The sequence below is a fragment of the Montipora foliosa genome, chromosome 5 (genome assembly GCF_036669935.1).
Source record: "Montipora foliosa isolate CH-2021 chromosome 5, ASM3666993v2, whole genome shotgun sequence".
NCBI lineage: Eukaryota > Metazoa > Cnidaria > Anthozoa > Scleractinia > Acroporidae > Montipora > Montipora foliosa.
Genome location: NC_090873.1, coordinates 31,266,919 through 31,274,418, shown reverse-complemented (window position 1 = coordinate 31,274,418; position 7,500 = coordinate 31,266,919). Strand labels below are relative to the sequence as shown.

The window sequence follows — 7,500 nt, the reverse complement described above, 5'->3', positions numbered from 1 at the left end:
AAAGTCAAAATTTGCATATTGAGGAAGCGATCAACGAAATTTTCCTTCCAGTTCTTTTTGGCCAGACGGAACTGCTCCCTGATGAGTTACGAGAACTATTCGCCCTATCGCCGGCACAAGGGAGTCTGGGTATACCAGGCCTGAGTATCAAAAAATGCGCTTTCTAATTTTGTGCGTAGGCTTCAGGGAGCATACATCTCAGACAATAATAAAACTGATTTGGCAAATGTGTCCGGTGTCCCTGGGTATACCAGACCTGAAAGCTGAAGCCTCACAACAATACGCTGCCTCTAAGTTGATAACGGCACCGGTAGCAGCTATACGAACGCAGAGAACCTTCATGCCAGAGGCTGAGCAAATAGACCACAAACATACAAAAAAAGGAAACTGAATGAACATGTTTATTCATTTCTTTTGTTTGTGTCCTCTAAGCCTCACTATCAAGCTGAATTTTGATATATCGAAAGTGGTCTATTGTGAAAGACCTAAAACGATAACAACAGTCACTCAGGTTGATGGAAGCGACATCGAGAAGAGAAGCCATTGATGCATCACTCTCACCGGACTTGCTAAGGTCAACAATACAGACAAGAGACAAGGTTGTTGAACGCCGTACCCCTTGAAGAGCACGCCGGTCTTTGAATAAGCAACAATTCTGATTTCATGGACTGGCTACGCTTGCGTTACAATCTACAATTGACGGATTTGCCGAGCCATTGAGCGAGTGGAGATAAATTCACAGTCAACCACGCTCTGTCATGGCATACGGAACCCTCGAATGTCTCTGCTCAGCAAAGTCTGCAAGAATATCGAGGTAGAGGCCCCCATCTCCTTCCGATCGACAATGATGTATTCGACCTGAGATCCACGGTCACAAGTCCTGATGCTAGGCTTGAAATAAAGGCAGGAAGTTTCTGGTCACGGAGAGTAACAGCATTCTTCGATGCACTTGTTACGCATGTGAACTCACCTTGTAACCAAAACAAATCCACAGAATCGATTTACGAGGAGCATGAGAAAGAGAAGAAAAGGAAACACCAACAAAGAGTTATTGACGTGGAAATGGGATCTGATTTTTTGCCACGAACGGAGGAATGGGAAAAGAATGCAAACTTTTCCGAGCAACCTAGCGGACAAACTTTCTCTTGAAAACGGCGAGTCTTATGCCAGTGCCATATTTTGGCTTAGAACACGCATATCTTTTGAAATTCTAAGATCAGTCTACACAAGTGTTCGATGGTCTAGAACCCCTTTTCACAAGAATGAGGACTTTTTAGATGATTATTTTTTTGTTGCTGTTTAGTTTTTACAATGATTTTTAGAGTAGTATTAGTTTTGTAGTAGACCGTGTATTTTATTTAGTTTTTCTAAAGTTTGTTAATTTTTTCATAAAGGTTTTTAATTAGTAAAAGTTTCAAGCTGTGCCCGTACCACGGAGGGACCAGGGGCCCGTTTCTCGAAAGTCCCGAAAACTTTTCGGGCCCGAAAAGCTATTTGTGAAACTGCCAACCGCTTGTTTTGGAATCCGATCTTTTAACATGTTTTCAAGGTAACAAAAAGAAAAATGAGTGTGAAGTTTGACGAGTTAAATCCTCTCTATTCTTGAGATTCAAAGGGAATTGTGACACCCGAAAGTGGCCCGTAAAGTTTCGGGACTTTCGAGAAACGGGCCCCAGATGCGCTGCGATTTTCGCTGCCGATCAAAATCACTGCGATCGGTGATTAAAATCGCCCAATGTGCCGCTGGTGCAGAGAATTAACCCCGCGAAACTGACTGAAATTTAAGTGCGCGTGCGAGTTTTGCACCCGACGAGGTGAAGCACGTTATCGTTCTCGTGAATTACGTCAGACACGCAGGCTACAGGTTCTATCAAGTGCTCTCCACTGAACCCTTGGGATTTTACGCAGTGCTGGCTACGTCGGTAGGAAAAACAACTTTTCAAAATAATAATTGCTCTTAATAAAAGTTTGTGCCTGAAAACAAAAAGAAAATTACCTCCAGACGCAATTTCCCACAACAACACACCAAACGACCACCTAAAAGAAACAAGATTTTTAAAAGCCGCACGTCAACAACCTTTTGTCAAACTCAAAGCACCGCTTACTTTTTTTAACGTAGAATCTAAAAAGGAGAAGAAATCAGAATTGAAATTGAATTTTCATTGAATTGAAATTGAATTTTCAATGAATTGAAGTTGAATTTGCAGTGAATTAAAATCCAATTTTTGACATTGAATTTCATTGAAGTAAATTTGAATTTCGGTATTGAATATTGTTGCTACACATAGCTTGCCATAGTATACACATTTTTCTTTGACATCGGTATGAAACTCACACGTCTGTCTTGACATTGTAAGTAAAATCCTCTATAGATTCCAACGCCATCCAGCGTACTGGCAGCATACCCTATGGAAGTAAAAGGATATGCTTATGAATAAAATATACATCGACAAACTGGTAATGCGAAAGCAATCGAGGCACTCAAGTTCAAATTTAATTTATTAATGAGTTTTCATACTCATACCCCGGAGATATGCTCGTATGCGCCACTCTCGTAAATGTCACGTGACATTCCAAAGTCGGATACCATGGCAATATTATTCTTGCCAAGAAGTACATTTCGTGCAGCAAGGTCCCGATGAACACACTGCAAATCAACAAGAGCAAAGGAAAAGTCAACAGAAGGCAATTGATATGTGTAAAGAGTTTTAAAGACACAATATACGAAGCGTAACCACGTTTGACTGTTTGCAAGTAAAAGCCGACTGAACTTTCGACGTTAGAATAACTGATAAACGTTTACCACATTGCTTGAAAGGTGCAACATCCCATTGGCCACGTCTCTTGCGATCTTGACTTTATCGGTTTCGGTAAAAGTCACTTTTTTATTTGCAACATTGACGTAAGGATGTTTGCGATTTTCCTTCAGACGATCCAACAAGCAACCGTTCTCCGCTAGGCGCACAACTATCAGTATAGGCTCTATTTGGAATGAGAACAATGAAATCAATAATTAGCATTTCTTTTTACTTGATCCTAGGTTATTACATTTCTAGCATTCTGATTGGCTCGCTAAATCCCGGTTATCAGCGAATAGCGGAAGTTTAATCTTAAATCAGTGGAAAGCAGTACGCCAAGTGTCAGTGTGTTTTCGCTTAATAAAATAAGCAAGGAAAACTTCGTCGTGTAGTATTTACTAAAACAATGATTCCATGCTTGCGTATTGTATATGGGGTGATTTTAACCATCTCGGCGCGTCGTTGGCTATTTATCACCTCATATCCAATGCGCACTCATGGAATAATTTTTATATACTTAAGACAAACGGAAGGGCCAAGCCATTGGACTCAGATTGTCAATAATATGTTTAACCAAGATTAGCTTTGAAACAGAGGAAAACTACACTTCAAAAATCTGCGCTGAGATGTAAGTTTCGCGCACCCATTTACACGGGGTTAGCACCGGCTTCATGAATTTGCCATGCGTTTGATCGATTGATTTAAAGGTCCACAGGCATTGCGTGCCATGGATCAATTTTCATTTATGAAAATGCCGCCAAAGCTAAATTTCTACGAATCATATCGTTACGAAAAGTAGGGTCTTAATGAGGGGGGGGGGGGGGGGGGGGGCTAACAGTTAAGTAATTTGCCTTTTCACGGTTAACGGTTATCATTTTTCCGTGATGGTTAACTTAAGTCATTGTTTATTTCAATGCGTCTCACGATTTTCTGTTGTTCACACATCAAACCTTGCCAAGGCCTTGGCTTGTCTTCCAGACCTCGTCATAACGCGCTTAATTAGAGATGAAAAAGTCTTCGTCAACTCCAACGCTTTCATGGGAGTCACTTTCGTATTCCTCAACCTGGTTATTAGTAGCAATAGAGGGAGTAGGCTTGAGATTAAAAATAGGAATGTTGCTGTCTGATACGAATGTTATAGACACCCCATTTACCTCCTCTTTGAGTCTCCGTCATCTCGGGGAAGACAGGTAACGCTGTGTTGACCTGGTCAGTTGCAAAGAACACTTTTGCAGTGGACACTGGTCGTTTTGCATACACGGCTGGTGCCTTTGTTGTGTCATTTCTTATAGACTTCTCTCAGTCCCTTCTGATTTAGTCGAACCGCCCGCTTTGGTCAAGCAAGCAAGAGAGAGAAATAAAGGGACAGCACGATCTTCAGTAACGGACGCGTTCAGAATCTGCTGTTGCACCAGCAACGCGAAATTCGGATTGGTCCGTTTACAGTGGACCGCTGAGAGATTTTTTTGACGAGTTAATTACTTCTTGTCAAATTGTGTCGCCAATCTGACTTCGATTTTCCCTGGGAAACGAAAAGCACGATATGGCTTTTGCAGTTTCGATCCGTTATCCCTTCAAATGGCTAACACAGTGAACCTAAAATAGAACAGAAACTTGCGGTCGAAGCTCTCCTATCGGGCAAGTATGTTATGGCTGTGCTACCAAATGGTTTCGGCAAGACCATTATTTATCAGAGCTTTGTAGTCTTAAAGGATACGAGTGACCCAAATCAAACGCCATCAATTTTGGTAATAGTTCTTTGTCGCAGCATCACCGAAGACCAGATTTGGTTAAATGATTATCCATGGGTAGTTGCCTTCGAGAGGAAAGGGAAATTGTTGAAGAACATCGCTTCAAACAAGTATTGAGTCATCGTTTCTGAAGAACAAGCTCTTTTTTCTGACTTCACTGATTTAATGATAGATAGTGAGTCGTCTGTTCTAAGCAAGACGAACATCACACCGTCGAAACTTGCCAAAACACTCCAACATGAAATTAAATTAAATTAAATACAGTACTTTTTCTGCGCTTTCTTTTCCGAATAGTTGATTGAATTCGACATGCGCATAAATGTTCCCACGCCGTTTATTCTTTATTACTGGGTTGCCAGTATGGCAAACCAGTCTGAAAATGGGCGGCATTTAGTCGTTTTCTTTCTTTTTTCTGTTACGAACACTTTTTTTGGAAAAAATTACAAACAATAATTCCAAACATTAATTCGTACAGTTTAAAGATAATCTTAAGAAAGACTGGATGTTCCTTATAAATTGTCCTTTTCTTATTTATTTGTCAGCCTTATTTAGAGCATTGGTTTTGCGGCAATAAGAATAGAAATATTTGGGTTAGTGTTTGCCTTCCTAGCTTCGACAATCTTGGACAAAAGCATTGGGAAGGTAGCATCACTTTAGAGATAACCCCCCTCCCCCTTATCAATGTTGGATTTTCCACGAAACAAATGGTGACTTTTCTTCCAACATTGAAAACGGGGATTGAACATTGAAAATGGCTGCAAGAGCATTGCAGGTATTTCCCAAATGGTACAGCCAACAGTAAGAATAATCGAATTAGGTGTGAACTGAAGTGGTGCGCGCAACCTTCCCAACAACGTTAAACCACGACTGTAGTTTGTGCAATAAACTAAAGATCGCTCTTAGAACAAATTCTTACCTCCTGCCGTACATGCCCCCAAAAGACTGACAATATTGGGATGTTCACCAACTGTCACCATAATGCTGAGTTCGTTTATAAGGTCTCTTCTTTCTACCTCTGTGGCACCCGCTGTTATTGAAATAAAAAAAAAGGTTGTCAGCGCAAAGCAAGAACATGGCACTTCATAAAGATTGCCGGTGTGACTTCAGATGGCTCATGTATATTTATGTAATTCGCTTTGCTCTGAAATCCGTGGTTTCAAATTCCGTACTCTAGGTTCAGTTTGTGTTGTAAAAGTAGAGTCCTTGATTCGCTTATGCAATGTATATTTTTAGTAACCGTTTGCTGTCAGCGGAGTGGGTGATTGAGAAAGAGCAAAATTAAGATAGTTGTAATACTTATTTCTACGCTTTCTTCGCTTCCCATCGGATTGATGGGTGATTGCCATCATCCCCTCTTCCCATGTTAAAAATCACTCTTGGCCAATTTCCAATTTCAAAGTTAAAAAAGTTTGTATGCAGATAAGGTCAGGTAATATGAACTCCAAAGGAATCAGTCTCTACCTTTAACCTTCTTTACTGCACAAGCTATCATTTTCTTTTCATACTTCAGCTCTCCTTTATAAACTTCTCCAAAAGCGCCCTGCCCCAACTTCACTCGGAGTTGAATATGCGATCTTGGAAACTCGCGCCAGCCTCCTTTTAAAGGCAGCTCTATCTAAAAGGTAAAAAAAGTATGTTCGTGCTTTACAACAAGCACTTAGTTTCCTTGGATGTTTATTGCTAAAGCTGTCTTAATTGCAAACTAAGGTTGTATCGTCGTTTATGTGTATGACTTTCACCATAGATCCGAGAACTGATTATCTAGCGATTACGCGCTTATTATGCGGTGAAGTAGACGGTTTTATCCAGTCAATTCCTCGTTTTGTTTATTACATTTTTTTCATTTACTGATAATATATTTCGGTATGGCCCTTAGAAGTGATCGTGATTTTGAATTTGACAATCCAATCGTATCAAAATTTTGCCAGTCAGGTGTTAAGCAAACACGCTTTCAAAATCTGAAGAAGAAAATGAAGTGATTTTGATTACAGTGATTACCCTATCTGGACTCACATTTTTTTTTTGAATCCCCGATGGTATCACACATTCACTATCAAGAGTGGATAAAAGAACCAGCGAAAAAATCATCCCCCATATAGGCTCTATCCCCGTCGCAACCCTTCTGAAGTTATTTTTAGAATTTGCATTGAGTGGGAGCTGTCAACATTCTCTATTTTCGAATAGCCCATAATACACTTTGTTTGCCCCCAAATTTTGCAAAACCATTGTTTTCAAATGCTCTTGGGAATATGCAGTGTCCCCAAGAGCATTTGAAAACAATAGCTTATGCAAAATTTGGGGGACAAACAAAGTGTATTATGGGGAATTCGAAAATAGAGAATTGGTAAAAAGGGGAACACATGATCGGCTATCACTCAACCTTCTCGGGAACACCGGATCCCTGAGGACATCTAAATAATAACTTTGGAGGGATTACGATGGAGATAGGGCCTATATGGCGGATTATTCTTTATCTTTTATCCTCTCTTTCCACTATATATCTGACATTTCATGGACTATTCTTGGAGTTGGAGACTTATTAGTTCCTTTCATAATTCACAAAGGAAAATGGTTGCGAAACTCGACCAATTTATTGTTCTATGTTTTTGTTCGCTGTTTCGACCCTGATCATACTCAAACCACGCCCTATCTCTGAAAGACAGCTAAACAAAAGTCTCGACCAATTTATTTAAAACATATTTGTGAACTGAGGAAAAAAGATTGTGCAAGGTCACGATCAAGTTAACATAAACCGAGATGTTCATGTTCTGCTTTAATTTGATTTACAGGCTTGGCCAGTCAAGCTTCCTTACTTACCTGACTCTCAGGCTTATACCCAACTTTAGATTTACAAGGTGGTCCAAACTTTATACAGACGATCGCTATAAAGAGAATAGCTAAACTAAATGGCAACACGATCGTTACCATCAATTTCAGAAGGAATTTGTCTG

At 40.1% G+C, this 7,500-nt stretch overlaps 1 protein-coding gene across 3 annotated transcripts in view; it reads right to left on the bottom strand.

The window, feature by feature from the left end:
- LOC138003953 (uncharacterized) overlaps nucleotides 1–7,500 on the bottom strand; it is a 116,778-nt gene that overhangs the window by 56,934 nt on the left and 52,344 nt on the right. For all 3 annotated transcript variants that reach the window (XR_011123701.1, XR_011123703.1, XR_011123702.1), the window contains 7 exons: nucleotides 7,367–7,497; nucleotides 6,011–6,164; nucleotides 5,466–5,576; nucleotides 2,804–2,982; nucleotides 2,525–2,647; nucleotides 2,336–2,406; nucleotides 1,997–2,037 (listed from right to left, as the gene is read on the bottom strand). The gene's annotated coding sequence lies outside the window, so the exon portion shown is untranslated. The remainder of the gene's footprint in view (nucleotides 1–1,996; nucleotides 2,038–2,335; nucleotides 2,407–2,524; nucleotides 2,648–2,803; nucleotides 2,983–5,465; nucleotides 5,577–6,010; nucleotides 6,165–7,366; nucleotides 7,498–7,500) is intronic.